The 16,610-nt window shown below is 53.9% G+C and overlaps 1 long non-coding RNA gene across 1 annotated transcript; it reads left to right on the top strand.

Annotated features, from left to right (window-relative positions):
* The first annotated feature begins 11,731 nt into the window (after positions 1-11,731).
* LOC309595766 lies at positions 11,732-13,264 on the top strand. The gene is made up of 3 exons (XR_014229313.1): positions 11,732-11,987; positions 12,507-12,623; positions 13,180-13,264. It is a non-coding gene; the product is annotated as an uncharacterized lncRNA (long non-coding RNA).
* Positions 13,265-16,610: the final 3,346 nt, after the last annotated feature.

A 16,610-nucleotide genomic window follows, 5' to 3' on the forward strand; every position in this document is an offset into this window, starting at 1 on the left:
GCCACACAGCCGCTCGCTCCAGCACGACCTCATTCTCATCTTAAATCTAAAACACAGCACTATACCAGCTACTAGGAAGAAAAATCAATGCTATCCCAGCTGAAACCAGGACAGTTTCCCTCTGGGTTTCGCAGAAAGCCGGTTAGTACACACCAAAACATGGGGCCTCATCAGGAGAAATGGATGCTACAAAAGGAGGAGATCCCTTAGCACCTCCCAGCCGCGGCCGCTGTCGGTGCATGGGGTGATGGCCAGGCTGCGGGGCAGGACTCCCTTGGACAGAGGATGGAAACTGCTGCTGCTGCCTCTCTCCCTTTTTGGGTGCTCCTCTGTTGGCTGGGATGATGTTCAAGAGGGATGATGCTGAAGATGATGTTCAAAGAAGTGCCAAGCACAAGGGGTCTGCTCCCACCGGTGCTGCACCTTCCCTCTCACCCTCTTCCTTCCACGTGGGAAGGAAAGAGCACCCAGCACCTGCAGCAGCACTGGAGGCTGCCTCCAACGCTCCTGTCTGCTGTTAACGAGGGAAGAAACCTTTTTCTGGAGAGAGACATGCAGTGGCACACGCAGCTTGTGCTTTCTTCTCATCTGCATCTCCAGCTGAGCGCGCTCCAGCCCCTCTCCTGGCACTGGTGGGGAGACCTGCCTCGTGGCCCGGCTGCTCTGCTCTCAGAAAGCCCTGCCAGCGTTCGTGATGGCAGAGCTTTGCTCCAGAAAACAGAAGCATTTTGTAGTTCAGTGAAGCCACAAAAGCTGAAAACTTGCATTAGGTAAAGACAGATCTACTGCTGTGGTTAATGCGAGGCCTTACGTAGCAGCAGAGATGAAAGTGCTAAAAAAGTGAAGAAGCAGCAAATAAGTACACAGTTAATATGGCTTTCAGTCTTCAGGATAAAGCACATATGGTCGCTGCCTTACTGACAGTCCCCTCGGCAGAGCTGGGGGTCTGTCTCTGCCCCACTACTGAGGGACTTGGGAAGCGCCATCCCTGAGGAGCACGCAAGGGCAAGGGAGGACTGCTCAGGACACAGATCTGGTCCTCAGCACCTGCCAGCAGCCACAGAGCCCATTGAAAGCATCAGCAGAATAACCCCTTGGTCTCCCTCCGTGTCTGGTAAGCCGCAAAATCATCTCAGCCCTGGAACAAAATGAAGACCTAGAACTGAATTCCCGTATCCACTAATCACCCAGAAACACGACTGCTCCATTACCAGCATCCGCGTCTCCCACAGCAGCCTCTCCCTCCTGGAGAAAACACCTCTGGGGAGCCCAGGCCATGGGCTGTGCTACAGAAACACCCCAGGCTGAGCTGCTGAAGTTAATTCCAAGAGGCAGGAGCAAGCCCTGACCCTCTGCAGATCCGTGAGTCTGCAGTAAAGCTTTTAGCTGTTGCAGGGCACACACAGGCTGTCCCGTATGTCGTCTACCCTTGCGTTGTCCTCTTCTGTTTGCACAGCGGTACCCAGGTGGTACCTCCGCTTGCCTCGTACCCTGTGGTGCTGAATACCTGCAGAAGGAGAGGAAAACTCATTGCCTTGAAGCTGCACACGCTGTGAGCCACTGGTCTGTTTTGGACCTGCACTTCATGGGGGCATTAAACCCGCCCTGTGGGACTCCGGTCTCGGCGTTGCACCAGGAGCTGTGGCACCCCTACGAAGCGGGCTGATCTCAGTTTGCTTGTTTTCTTGAGCTACAGAAATGAGGTAAGCTATGACCGAGAGTCTTCCTTAACAGTGAGTTCAGCTGAGGGAAACTTTTGACACTTCATGTGCTGCTGACAGGCTGCTGGGAGCATGAAAATGGGGTTTGGATTAAGCAACCAGCTAGGTGATAGCAACGTCCCTCTTGGAAGGAAATTATACTTTGGTGATCAGCAGAAAGACAGATCTCTCCCTAATTATGCCTGATAGGCTGAAAACAGCAGAAAGTGAAGTTTTGCAAGAGTTTCCAGAATTTTGCTTTACCATTCTGCTTTTAGGTAAGGTTGGGAGGTAGAGAGGAAGAGGAACCGAGTACGTTTGACACAGACCAACTGCTGCGGCTCTGTGAGAAAATATATAGGCTTGCGATGGGCCAGATGATAGATAAAAGAGCACAGCCTGGGAGACTACCCCGCCGCCGAGCTGTTGTGCCAACTTGGCAGGTCAGTTAAGTAGGGATGGTGTCTTGGACTTGGAAAACAGAGCTATCTAGCAAAACTCGCCTGATGGGTTGGCGTGTTTCTGCGTACGAAGTGCGTGTGGTACAAGGCTTAACTCGGAGCAGGATGCTGGTGTGGGGCTTGATGAGCCGTAGCGTGAGGGCTGCTGATTCGTGTGGCTTACTGACCCCGCTCAGCCTCATGAGAGCCACGTCTGTGAACAACCGGTTTCCCAGGGGTGAAATTTGCTGCTTCTTTAGGTTATTCCCCGTCACTAACTAGGACCAGCTTTTGCAAGGCGCCTCTCTGGGGCTGCAGGCGTTGGCGCGGAGGGTGCGGAGCGCTGCTGCGGCAGGAGGGAGCCGTGCAGCGGGGCTGGCCCCTCGCTGGCCGGCTGAGCCGGCGGTGGCATGGGGAGGTCTCAGTGGGCTCATCTAGAGCCAAAGGGCAATTGCAGCACCTTCCTGGGCATTTCACAGAAGATCCGCAGCTTTCACTTGTGCTTTAACGTGCCCATAGGAAGACTGAGCTTAGTTTCTTTCTGGAAACTCACTTGCTTTTTTCCCCCTCTTGTTTCGAGCTAAAATTCAATTTCTGCCATGCTCAGCCTGTCTCAGGCGTGATTCGGGGGAAGGCTGTCTTTTGGCTGGACTGGAGGTCCAGGATTTGGGGTGATGGATTTAACGGGAACTTCAGCGCCTGATTCTGGAAGTGAGGTGTCGCTTGCACTCATTTTTTTTTTTTTGTCCGTTGTGTACGTGCATGTCATTTGCCAAATGTGTCAACCAGGGAAAACAGGCTCTTCTATTACATGCCTGCTCGGGAGCTCCCAGGCTTTGGGATATTTGCTTTAGGCCATGCATCCCTGCCACCAGCGGCTGCTCTTCCCATCGGACAGCTGCGCTGGGTGGCAGGACATCCATGCACCTCCAGAGAGAGGCAGGTGTCTGCTGGCGGCTGGCAAGGTGCTGCATTAGTACTAATTACGTGCAGTTTTGTGCTGATGAGGCTTGCCTAGACCTGCCCTCGATGCTGGCCAATATGTTAACGGGATAACTGCTTTTGTGGCACCGTGCTGTTGAAGCTCCACGCTCCTTTGGTAGACTGCAAGTTTAGCCTGGGGGAGGAGAAAGCAGGCCCTACGCTTGCCTCGCACAGCTGAGCGGCTGCGAAGCCCTTGCAGCAAGACCACAGCTCCCCTTGCAGCGCCAGAGACCGAGCGCCCGCAGGGCTGCAGCCCGGCCCTCACCTTTGCAGGAGGGAGAGCGCAGTGTGTGCAGAACGGAGAGGAATCTGCAGAAGTTAATGGGGGGAAAAAAATAAAAGTGAGAGGAGACAAGGCTGGCCCCACTTGCTCCATGAAGCTCTTCATCCGTCCCTGTTTCTACTTTCTACTCTCCACCACTTTGCTCACCCTGAGCTCACACCTCAGAAGACATCTGGTCTTCGCCTGCGCTGCATCTCCCGGCCCTGTCTCTAACCCACGCCGCAGCCTTACCAGCTGCCTCCGCCTTTTCATTTCCTTCTCTGAGCAGCTTCTTTGCAGGGCTTTTCCCCCCCAGGCCCTTCTTTGTTTGCTCTTTGAAGCTCTTAAAGGTCAGTGTGGCTTTCCTTGTGGCTGCAAAGGGCTCAGTGCTTGCAGACCTCGGACGCTCGCTGGCTGCATCTCAGAGCAAGCTTCCTCCCGCTGGATGCATGTAGCCTTGTATTTTAAAGACTTCAAGTGGCACACTGGTCCTCCCAACAGCCTTGCTGCTCGTCATAATTTATTCTTCCACGTTTCAACCCATACCAGGCCCATGTGGCTGAATATCATCCTTTGAGACTCCTGCCGAACGCGTGGGGGACCCGGTGACGAAAGACATGGCCAAGGCACCCCATGCCGCCTTCACCTCGGTTTTTACCAGCAAGACTGGCCTTCAGCAGTCGAAGGACCTGGAGAAAGTCCACAGCCAGGAGGACTCCCTCGGTGGGAGAGGATCAGGTTAGGCGGTACTTAAGCAAACTGGACATGCCAATGGGCCCTGAGACCATGCACCCATGAGTCCCGAGGGAGCTGGCTGACAGCACTGCGAGACCACTCTTGATAATCTTTGAAAGGTTGTGCCAACTGGGAGAGGTTTCTGAAGACTGTAAGAGAGCTCCTAATCCTCAGAAAGGGGCAAGAAGGAGGACCCAGGGAACTATAGGGCAGTCAGCCACATCTCAATCCCCGGGTAGGTGATGGAGCAGCTAGTCCTGGGAACCACTTCCCAGCACATGAAGGACAAGAACGTGATCAAGAGGAGTCAGCATGGATTTATGAATGAGAAATCCTCCTTAACCAACCTGATAGCCTTCTGCAATGAGGTGACTGGCTTGGTGGACAAGGGGAGAGCAGTGGGTGTTGTCTACCTTGAATTTAGTAAGGTTTTTGATACCGTCTCCCATAGCATCCTCATAGAGAAGCTGACAAAGTATGAGTTAGACAAGTGGATTTAGCAGTTCTGTAGGTTGAAAACTGGCTGAACAACCGGACCCAGACACGGTCCTGGGAAACCTGCTGTAGGTGACTCTGCGTGAGCAGGGGCTTGGACTAGTTCATCGTTAGTGGTGGACTTGGTAGCGCTAGGTTAATGGTTGGACTTGATGATCTTAAAGGTCTTTTCCAAGCTAAATGATTCCATGATTCTGTCTCCAGAGGCACCTGCCAGCCTCAGCTATTCTGTCATTCTGGGATTCGGCCACACTATTGGTTTAGAGGGAAAAAGTGTCACAGTTGTCCCTCGTGCAGGGGTTGCTCAGAGCCTACGGGATGCATATCATGGCTACCTGAGCTGATTTAACGTTGCGAACGCAGCACAGTCAAGATTACAGTTGTCTGCCAAGGCTTCAAGCTGCACCTCTTTGCATGTCAGCAGGCTGGAAGAGCTTGCTGTCAGCTGGTTTCCAGACAACACCTTCTTCACTGGGACTGATCAGGTGAATCTGACTCCTTTTTACCAATTGCTTTTTTTCTCTCATTTAATCGTAGGTGGAGAATTTCAGGAATCCCCCCCCCCAATATGCAAAGCTCTGCGCAGACACCTCCACTGAGCACCCACATGAATAGTGGTGATGGCCAGGAGCACCATGGCCTCAGCAAAGCCCTCTCCTTGCCCGGCCTGCCCCAGCATGCTACTGCCCAGATCAGTAGTTTTGCGGGCAGGACTCATGAGTCTTTCCCCATTGCCCTTGACTGTAGTGGGGTGGCAGTTTGTCTCCTCCAGCCTGGGGACCGCAGAAGGGGGTGAGCAGCCATCAGCTGCTCCGTGCACGTTTGCTGCATCCTGGGCTTGGTCCTTCTAGAGCTGGAGGGGTCTCCGGCCACTGCCTGCAACAGGGATGCTGATTTCGACTAGAAAATGCAATTTACTTTTTCATCTGCACAATTCTGATTTCGAGCAGAGACTGATGATCGTCCCTTTGTGACTTTGGGGTTGCAGCAGCGTGGGAGTGGGAAGCCAGAAGGACCTGGGGCCGTGCTTGCAGGCAGTCTGTGGCATGAGTTTCACGTCTGCTGATGGTTGCCTACTCTTCTTATCTCTCTCCGATCACAATAAGCTGCACTGGTCTGAAGCGGCGGATGTGCGAACTCGTCTTCGCAGCCAATATTTATTGGTTTGTGCTGCTGTGTTCGCTATTTGGTCTCTCTCAGCCCCTCAAAAGGTGCAGGGTGCAAAGCAAGTGCCAGAAACACTTTTAAAATACTTGTGAAAGGAGATAATGAAGAGGTGGGTATGGATGATGGGGACGTAGTGGGAGCGGCGGATGGGCAACACTCATCTACGGCAGCTCATCCTTCCTGCAAGCAAATGAAATATCTGCCTGGAGAACGAAAGCTTCATCCTTCAGTGTCTTTCTGAAGACACCTTCGGGTGAACGGTCACTCCAAGCGTTGCTGTTGCACATTGATGCATCCATTGCAGCTGCCAAGGGCTACCCAAGCGATGTCCTGCTCCAGGGAGGGAACATCCCTGGGGAAGGACAGAGCTGTTGTTCCTTTTCACAATTTGCATTTTCCTGCTTGTGTCTTGCGCCCATGCCTGTGCACTGCTTTCAGTTGCTTTTAGCTTCTCAGATGTCCCACGCTCACGTAAACTGCCCGCAGAGTGCAGCAGCCCTTCGCTGCGATGACCAAATGCCAATGGACGTGTGATATGACCCCGCAAATACCCGGCCCTGCGTTGAGGAACCAAGTGAATGGGAACAGAGGGCCTGCGCTCTACTGGGCATGGAGAGAGAGAGAAGTTAAATTAAAAATGAAAATGCACAGTTGGCCACAAAACAATGCGAAAGGCAGAATCTGAGTGGGAGCGGCCTCCCCTTTAACACACAGACCAAAAAAAAACCAAAACCAAGAAGTTTTGCTTGGCATACAGTTTGTACTGAGCTAGTTGTAAGCTCCATTTGTATTAAAGGTCATTGTCCTTCCTGTCCGAAAATGTCCGTCCTGCCCGCTGGGGCTGCAGGTTAATGACACGGTTGCTGCCTAGGCTCTACCCCAAGGCGAAGCAGCCTGGCTGGGGCGTAGAAAACTCCTGAAATCAGCAGATGTGACAGATTACAGCGTGAGGAGCACCAGAACTCAGAGCTGGTGTGCAAGGTGCAGCTGGGCTTCACGGTGGCCGAGGGGAGGGAAATGAGAAGCAACTGAACTTCTCAGATAACAGCGGGGCACTGGGGACCTCTTGGGGAGCAGACTTGCAAGGCCAATATCGCCTAGGTAAAACCAAATTGGCAGTACAACAAAGCTGAGATTGCCTAGGTAATGTGTCAGGAATACTAAATTTGGGGATGGATGTAGCAAAATGAGGAGCAATGGGGGAAAAGCAATTACAGGCATGTTTATTCGGAAGGAGACAGGTAGAGAAAAGAAGGGTCAAGACATGGCACAAGGGATGGCAAGGTCGGCGTGGGGCTGACCACGACATACGGGTTGGATGTGCTTTGGCAGGCAGGAGGCGCGGGCTGGGTGCTTTCCCTGGCTGGCAGGGAGCACGCAGACGGGGCTGATGGAGCCGATGGGTATCACCATGTTGGTGCTCTGGACTCGAAGACATCTGCATCCACCCACCTTTACTTAATGCTTTACACACAGCTGTCCTGTCCCAGCATCCATCTCGCTCTGGTTTTGGAGGTCCATGGGAGTCAGACAGGGCCAGCCACGCTTGGGAGGGCAGGAAAGCTTTCCCCAGTGCTCTGGGGCAGAGCTCAAACCTTCCCAAGTCTCTCATCCCTCTGCTCTTCAGTCTAGAGCATGAAACTTGGTCCCCAGGTGCTCCTCTGATCCCCAGCATGTCTCTCCCTTAAACTGAAATTCCCTTTGCAGAAAGCTTGTGGGACACAGGTGATCCCAGTCCACGTCTGCCTGGGTGGAGGAAAAAGCTGCTCGCAGTGGGACAAGTGTTTCAGAGCCTGCTTGAGCCCCTAGCCACCGCTACGAGCAGGCTGGAGGATGAGTTCAACCTCTGCTCTGCTCAGGGAGCTGCGCTGCTCTCCCAGGGGCAGGATGGAAGATGACTGAGCTGTGAGAAAGGGATGGGGATGGATCTTCTGGCCTCAGGGCATGGAAATGATCTGGGACATCCCCTGGAATTCATATTGCTGCAAGAACTGAAATAGGAAACCCCTCCTGGATGCGGAGTTGAGTGGGTTGTTCTCCCTGGTTTGACCTGGCCATCAAGCTCAGCGTTTCTTGCAATGGGGCTGCTTCTGGGGTGCATTGCAGCTCTGCCCGTGTGCCCCTTGGGGATCCCCCTCTGCTCTGCCCTGCCCTGGCAGAAAGGCCATCCAGGGTCGGAGCGCCGGGAGCCGCTGCTCCCAGTGTGGTGCAGGGAGCAATCAGGCAGCTCTGCCTTCCCGTGCTGCCCGCTCGCAGCCGCGGGGAGCGGCCGGCTCCCGCTGGCGTCGCTGCCAGCATCAGCGAGCGCGGGGGCGAGAGCGGGGAGCTGCCTCCTGGGAAGGGTCCCCGGGCAGAGGGGCAGGAGAGGAGGCAGCAAGGAAGGAGAGGAGCAATCAGCAGGAAAACAGTGAGTCTGGAGCCAGTCCAGGCTGGGATTACCCACGGCACTGCCCTCATGAGCATCGTAAATCCAGTCCTCAGGACTGCGACAACTCACACGGTACAGCCTGACCTGTTTATTCTCCTTACAGCGTGGACTTTTAAGGGGGTATTTTAAAAGCGCGGCAATTTTGGGGCCATTTTCCCTTGACAGATGCTGATGTGCCGTCCCGCAGAGCTGCTGGGGACCAGCTGGGTGCTCCTTGCAGGTAAATTGTCCCCAGGCTGGGCCAGGCGCCGATGCCATCCAGTGGGCTCCAGGCCAGATCCTCGCCTGTTGCAAACCCACAGAGAGCCTGAGGCTTCAGCAGAGCTTTGCACTTGTGCATGGGGATCTCCGGTCCGTATAAGTCAGACTTTTTAGACTGGGCAAAATGCTTAACCTGAAAGGGAAAGGTGTCTCTGCTTCGCTGTCCAAAGACAGACGAGGGAGAAGCAGCTCAAGGGCTAGAGGCACGGTGCCAAGGCTAAAAGTCTACTGCAGAGAGATTTATACTGGGGCTGATATATGTAATAACACAAAATTTATTGCAGCTATGCTCATGCGAGCAATCTCACTGTGGTTGTTATATATGCACTGGCTGCCCTGAAGCACAAATGTACAAAGATTTTCAGGGCAAGTATCTAAAACAGAAGAGAAACCCATTACAATATACCCAGATTTTCCGATGCCGTGGTGTTAGTGGGCTCTGTTTGAGTGTCTATAGAACGAGCTTTGGATATTGCAGTTGTAAAAAGACACCTGTGGTTAAATATTTTCCCTTACCTCCTGCTAGTGGTGCAGCATGTTCTGTATAAATAGTGTTCTCCTAGAGCAAGGGGATTTTCAGGCATGAGATTGTTTCTTCTCCCCGCACTTCTTACAGTCTGGGGGGCATGAAGGCACAAAAATAAAAACTGACAGCTCTCAATGTTATGAGAGTGAGAAATGAAAATCATCAGGTGAGCTTGGTTTACTTGGATCGTTACGTGTATTTTCTTTCCCACCTATGCTGCAAAATTACTAAGAGAAATCACCAGAGCATAAGGGTCGGTTTTCAGGATTGTTTGCAGAGACGGCAGGCGGCAGTGTAAATGCACGTGAACATCTGCTTATCGGGGCAGGAACCAAGACACGGTGGAGAGAGGAGAGCAAACACAGCCTGTGCAGCCGGTGGGTCTGCGCCGGGAGCAGCCGGCCGCCCGAGGCACGCACGCCCTGCCTGCCGAGCATCCCTCCGCCTCGCCGCAGGCAGCCGGCTGTTCGGGGCCACCGGTGCTGGAAACGTGTTTTCATGATGTCTCTTTTGTCGGGAAGCGTGGCTGCGGTGGCTTGGTGGTGGGTGGCGGGACGGGCTGGGATCGCTGCTGCCGGGCCCCGTCTCGGCGAGTCTCAGAGCTGGCACTCCTGTGCCGGCCAGCTTTGGGGAGGAGAAGAGGACCTTTAGCAGAAATCCTGGTGCCTCCTTCACAGCAGCCTCTCAGGAGGGCTAGGATTGCCACTGGCAATTAACTGGACCTCTGCCTGGGTAGATAAATACCCTTTCTTTCGTTTCCTCTGCCTAGGGCTGGCTCCTTGCTTTAAACCCTTTAACCTCAGCTTTTTTTTTTTTTTTAAAGAATTTGATTTACCAGACAGGACCGCAGTAGTGAGTTCTGCCTGACTTTCCTAGAAAGCTCTTTTTCTGGGGGGCTGGGAGCTGTGACCTACCCACAGCAGCTCCTCTCGAAGTCCTCAAGTGCCTGTTAGAGCCCCAGGCATGACAAGCCCAGAAATTGCCATGTGTTTGGGGACACAGCTGCATCCTCCTCTGCTGGGAGTGTGTGGACACTTTCAGCCCCAAACAAGACCAGGAATTGGGAATGAGCCATTGAAATTAGGATTAGAAAGTCCCTTCGGGGCACAGACTGGGAGGAAATGCCACCCAAATACACACAAAACTCAAGTAGATACGGCTCGCGGCCCTGCACCCAGACACCTCCAAGCACCCTGTGCTGTATTTACCACCTGTATCAGCTCTGGCTGGGACGTCTCCCTGCCTGGCAGCATGACGGGCGATGGCGATGGCTTTGTGAGAGGCTGTGACCAAGCGATCCGGGTACCACATGTGTGGCCTTGGCACAGGAGCTACCAAAGCCTCTCCCAAGCCGTGCCAACTTGCTCCATCTCCCCAGATCATCTTCCCTTTTCCTGCCATCCAGGGCTGCTGGTGCTTTCGCAACAGGCTGCAGAAGCGACGGGACCCCTCGAGAGAAAAGCCGCCGCTGTGGGATCCTCGGTGCTGCTTCCTGGGCCGGATAACGTCACGCACATCTACTCCATGCGGTGGGAATACCTCAATGGCACCAGCTCCCACACCATCCTGCAGTACTACAGGGGGTCTCACAACCCAGCCATCCACGCACCCTACACAGGACGAGCCATTTTCCATCCATCCAATGGATCCCTCTTGCTGGAGGATGTCCAGAAAAGTGACAGTGGCATCTACAAAGTGACTGTCAACATGGGAGACAGGGAGAGCCTGAAAATCCTGCTGGAAGTCCTCAGTAAGTGGTGGGCATGGGAGGGAGGAGCGGGGTGATGGATGCAAGCCGAGCAGTGGTATTATTTGATTGTATATGGACCATCGGCCAGGCAAAGGGCTTTGGAGAAGGGATTTGAGCTAAGTCTAATGGTCCAGTCATAGTTTGTTTGAATGTGCCATGCATGGAGACATCACCAGGGAGACTTTGGGAAGAGGTTCCCAACCTGTCCTAGGGGAGAAGATCTGGTGGTGCTGCCCAAGGAGACCTTCTAGGGGGCCTGGCTGTGACAGAGGGCTGGGCTCCGTCCGGGAAAGGCAATTCCCCCCCCTGTTTTCTACTCTCAGTGCAGGGATGGAGGGGCCGGTGGGATGCCACGTACCCGCTGCCAACTGTGGAGAGTAACTCTGGCAGCCTTTGCGAGGGGGACCTGGCAGAGCTGATGGAGCCAAGCCCAGCAGGGTGGGCTTTATGGAGAAGTCATGAAAAAAATCTCCCCCTCGGATGATACCGACTGACAGACTGTTTGCAATTTGTAGGCGCCAGCTGCTGTCGCAGAGATAAGAGCACACTTTAAATAACACAGAAATTCCTCCTCGATATGGCTCTCAGCAGTTCCCTTAATTTGCTGTGGTGTTTTCCTTTTGTTATTGCCATAATGTTACCACAGTCCTTCACCACCCATTTCTCCTTTCCACCACATATAAATCTGAATGGGATCTGCATCCTTTTCTTCTTTTTACTCATTTCCTGATATAGTTTTAAATGCCCTGTACTTACCCAAACACAACAAAAGCAATGACTCGGCTAGAAAGAAAAACACCAAACCCAGAAAGCACAAAAGCCCCGTGCAGCGCAGGACTTTCCATGGGAAAGGCACCTGCGATAGCACCGTCGCAGACTCCAGGATGCTGCGGTGACGATTGCAGCCCAGATCCCCATGGATCCAGGCCATGTCTGAGAGAAGCGCTGGTGTTTCTGTCCCCTTCCTAGAGCCTGTGTCTCGCCCTCGGCTCCGGAGCAGTGCTCTCGTGGCCCGGGCCACCGGTGAGGTGCTCTGTGAGGTGGCAGAGGGCAGGGTGGACACCATCACCTGGAAGAAGGACGGGCAGCCCCTTCCCCCGGACAGAGGATTCCACCTCTCCGACAGCATCAGCGTTTTGTACCTGAGGTCAGCGAAGAAGTCGGACTGTGGCTCCTACTCCTGCAATGCCAGCAATGGGATAAGTTGGCAAGAAACCTCCCTGAACGTCACCATTGCAGGTGATCGCTGCTGGGGTTTCGCCTCCCACCACTCTTCCTGCTCCCCGCCCTTCCCTGGGGATCCCTGGGTGGTTTCATCCCATCCCTCCATCGCCCAAGGTCCGGCCGCCCTCCCGTGAGGCTGTGGCCCCCATGCTGTTGACAGGAGCTCCCCATCGTAGGACGATCAGCAGCAATTCCTGGTCTCTGAAACCACCAAGGCACAGTCCTTGGCAGGATGGGAGGCAGGAGATTGGCTGTTTCCTCTTGGAGAAGGTCCCAGGTGATGGCCCTTGGCCAAGGTGATGGCGAGAAGTACACGGGCAGGGGGGTGGCGGCCAGGAAGCCCGTGGGCAGCTCACGTCCCAGGTTGGACATTTCATGGACCACAGCCTGCAGCAGAAAGCGCTGATTTGGCCACCAGCTGGCAAATAAATTGAATTTGCCCTGATGATGGAGGAGCCCCATGGCCCACCAGAGCCATCCATGCTGGTCCTGCCGGTGGCCTGACTCCTGGCTCCTCATTTGTTTTTTTTCCAGGTCTCTCCCCTCCCTTGCAGCATGTGCTGAGGATTGCGGTCGTTGCTGTCGTCTTTGCTGCCGTCTCAGGATGGGGATTAATTTTTCCTGTCTGCCAATCTGAAAAGCTAAGAATAAGTGAGTCTGCAGTCGGGGTGCAGCTAAACCTTCATTTCCCTTGTCTGGTGGAGGAGAGCAAGGAGCGTTGCTGTGGGAAAAGCTGGCAATCAGCTAATTCCCTTTCCAGCTGTCTAAACATCTTTTCTTCTCCTCACCTGGCAGGTCTTTGTAAAAGTAAAGAAACTTTCCTTGGCAGATTTTTTTAATGGCAAAAACTGATTTTACTTTGTTTTCAAGCTAGGTTAGATCCTGCTACTTCCCGGACATTTTTGTTTTAGAGAGTTGAGGTGATTGACACTTTAATAGAAAAAAATGTTTCTCAGGAGCATTTTTTTTATTACAAGGCTCCATTTTTAAGGGACCGCGTTTAATAATACACTGTTCTGGGGGTCACAGAGCCCTTTCCAGCTACGCACACTAAAGAGCGGGTCAAACCCAGCGGGCCCCAGCCAGGGATAGCCCACAGCATCGCGGGTGGGGACGGGCTGCATCCCACCCCGAGGAAGGGGCGGGGGCTGGCGCGGGACATGGCGAGGGGTCACAGCAGTCACCCCACGCTGCTCTGGGTGTCTAGGGGGGGAGCTGTGGAGGTGGCTCAGCGCCTACACCTGCGGGCTGGTGTGCATCGCCTCCATCCTGGCAGGCACCGCCGGGATCCTCTGGATGCGAGAGGAAGGTAGGAGGTGGCTGCGGGGCGGTTTGGAGCGGGGGACGGTGCTGTGCAGACCTTTACTCTGTGCAGGGTGCAGCACGGAAAAGCAATCCTTGCTGTGCAAACCATATGGGGTGAAGACCTCATGGGAGACGTAGAGTCTGATGGGGGTCAGAGAGGAAGGCGGTGCCGCGGAGAGGGAGGGTCACGCAGCCAAACACGTGGGGATGGACCCAGCCGGAGCGACACGTGTCTTCCCCATGTGTGATCTCAGCTGGTCGTGGGGGCCTGGACCACCGTACGCATTACACACCCATCCATACAATTAATATAGCTATTCCTATTTACCCAGAGCCCTTTCCCAGAGTTAATTGCAGAAGGGCAGTTAAAATGATCAAGGGATGGAGAGGCTGCTTGCAAGGACAGGTTGAGTCAGGAGAGGGTGGGAACGGGGTGTGATGGAGGGTTACAAAATGATGAAGGTGGCAAACGCAAGAACTGGTACTCTGCCTTGTCCTGTTTTCTTTCAGGCCCTTCTATTGCGATCATATTGCCAGAGATCATCCTTACGTACGTGATCGTGGTAACCTTCCTGGTCTCTGCCACCGTGACCTTCCAGCCTACAAAGCTCATCCAACTGAAAAGCAAAACAGGTAAGCTGTTTTACCAAGGATAGCAGGGAGGGAGATAAAACTGGTCCACGGGGTTTTTATTTTGTCCAAAATCTCATCCTTAACTTTTCAAAATTAAAACTTTACTTCTACCTCTGTGCTAACTCAGGCTGGTGGATTCCGCACCAGACCATGGCTGAGGGCAGACCCCCCTCCGCCTCTCATAACGCACATTACCACCATCACTTTGTTGTCTTTCCCTCGGCCAGCGCAGCGCACGATGGGCTACGCTGCTCCCGGAGGAGTGGTTTCGGTGGTGCTGACGACCAGCTTCCTCATAAAGAACATCCACCATCGCCACGGTGAGAGGGGATTCTCCAGGGACCACCCCAAGGATTTGTCACGCTGAGGCTAAAACTTGTCCACGATGTGTAATCCCAATATCCCTTCAACTCAGCCATTTGGAGTTAGACCGGCTCCAAAAAAAACCCAACAAATTGGGAGTTTTCAGGGAAGTGAAATCTTTGCAAAAGCAAAACTCATTTTCACACACACACACACTTTTTTTAAAATTTTTTTGCCTGTGTGCATGTTTTCATGGTGCCAATTTGCCTTTCTCCTTTCTCTCCTTCTGCTTTGGACCGCGTTGTGTGCCGACACCTGGCTTGTTTGACCACAGAAGAAGGATGCACAGAGTTTGTGGACGTGACCACCCTCACGGTCAGCACGGCGGCCGTCTCGGCCCTCCCGCTCCTCGCCATCTTCCTCTGCTGTAAGTCTCCCTGCTCCTTCATTTCCCTGCCCCTCCGAGTGCCTTATATTTAGCGAGCTGGTTTCCCTCTGTCCCCACGCGACCAAGCAGCCACGTGAATTATTTAAAAATTATTTGTTTGGCTCTTGTGAAGACCCCAAGACCTCTCCATTGGCCATTCCCTTCCCCGGTGAGCCCCAGACACCATCCCCCGAGTACAACGTGCCGTCCCACGCGTTCGGTGCCTCTCACGCTTTCCCCTGATGCCTGGGAACAGACTTGTCCTTTCGCAGATCACACGACTCAGGGGTGGCTGAAGGAACGTGACTCCGGTTGGGCTGGCAAGGAGAGGTAGAGCCACTATTGCCTTTTTCCGTGTAAATTCATACCAACTTGAAGTGAAAAGAGTGGGATATGGAAACTATCCCATGCCTCATTTTAAGTCCTAGACCCCAAGAAAGACGCAGCCCAGCACTGCCCTCCCAGCCCCTGATTTCATCCTGGGTTCGGAGCAGGCAGCTCGGTGGAGGTCCCCATCCAGCAAAGCGCTTGAGTGCCTGATCAAAGCTCCCCACAAATTTCTCCCTCACGGCCTCAGCCTGAAGCCTTTAAGCCTTCATTCCTGCTGGTTCCATCCCAGCACTTCTGGATTTCAGCCGTGCTGTGGGTGCATGAACCAACCTACGTGCCCTGGGGGAACCCCCCTGGGGAATCACAACCTCATGGCCCTCAGCCAGCTTCTCCTTGCCCCAGCCAAAACCACCCTGAGATACAGAGGAACGAGTATCACACCCACGGCTGTTTGTAGGGGCTTGTTGTGTCTTTGGGCCGTGCGAGGGTGGGCGCGGGGAGAGGCCACCGCAGCCCTCACCTCTGCCGGGCGCGTGGGGCAGGTCTGGATGGGCACAGCGGAGCCCCCGGCTCCAGCGATGCTCAGCACGTCCCACCTCTTCCTTCCAGGTCCTTTGAAATGTCTCAGCCCAGCAGCAAGGATGCTGTTTCCACCCGTTAGAGGTCGGTTGGGGTGTTTCTTCCTTGGCTGAGTCAACTCCCTCTTTCTCCCAGGTTCAATGGGTTCAGGGCTCTGGGTTTCAGTGGGTTTGAGCCTCTGCGGGACCTGTAATAAACAGCAATGAAATGAACTCATTTCTGCCTTTTTTTTTTATTTAGCACAGAGCCGGAGGAGGCCAAATCCACGTTTTTCACTTTCTTTCTCTGTAAAACCAGGCCCTAGAGAAGCGCCTTTAGAAATACTGGCAGGAGTCTCTCTAACTAGTTTATCGCAATAATGAGGCCACATCTTTTTTTAAACATATGTGGGTAACCAAATGTGCCCACCCCACCCTTTCCCTTGCCATGCTTGACTTCTCGCTCCCCGGTGCTGATGATTTCAGGGCATGTTTTGGGGGGTGGGGGGGTGTCAGGCTCTCTCCCCCTGAAGCCGCAGGTCCATGTGCTGCCTGTCCCCTCTAGTATGGTCCAGCATGGCCAGGGGATGGCTGTCCCCGCCACCGCGGGACCGGGGCCAGCAGCCGGCTGAACCTGCTCATTCATCCGCTTCCTTAAATGCAAATCACTCTACACAAGCCCTGACCCTGTCTCAGGCAGCACTGACATTATCTCCTCTGGTCCCTGCTGGGTTTTCCTGCCTACGAGGCCCAGCTGTGGGGTTGTTTTCGGGTGGTGATGGGCAGGGTGGAGGCAGCCCTGCCTGCGCTTCTGGCAGGAGAGGCCTCGCTCTGTGTGGTCAGCAGGAATTTGGATCCTTATTTATTTCATTTCTTATTGGTCTTCCTCCTTGGTTTTTCCTGCCTAAACAGGCAGCATCACATCCGCATCTCAGCCCGCCCCGCCTCCCCCCTTCCCGCGCAGGAAAACAGCAGCTCCCGGGCCTCTGGTAGCAAGAAAATGGGGGGAAAATCCTGTTACCTTCAGCAGGAGCCGTACTTTCTGCGGACAGCGTGACTTAGGAGGAGCATGCTGTCCTGGTT

This window comes from Platalea leucorodia, assembly GCF_965183815.1.
Source record: "Platalea leucorodia genome assembly, chromosome: 10".
In the NCBI taxonomy this organism is placed as follows: Eukaryota; Metazoa; Chordata; class Aves; order Pelecaniformes; family Threskiornithidae; genus Platalea; species Platalea leucorodia.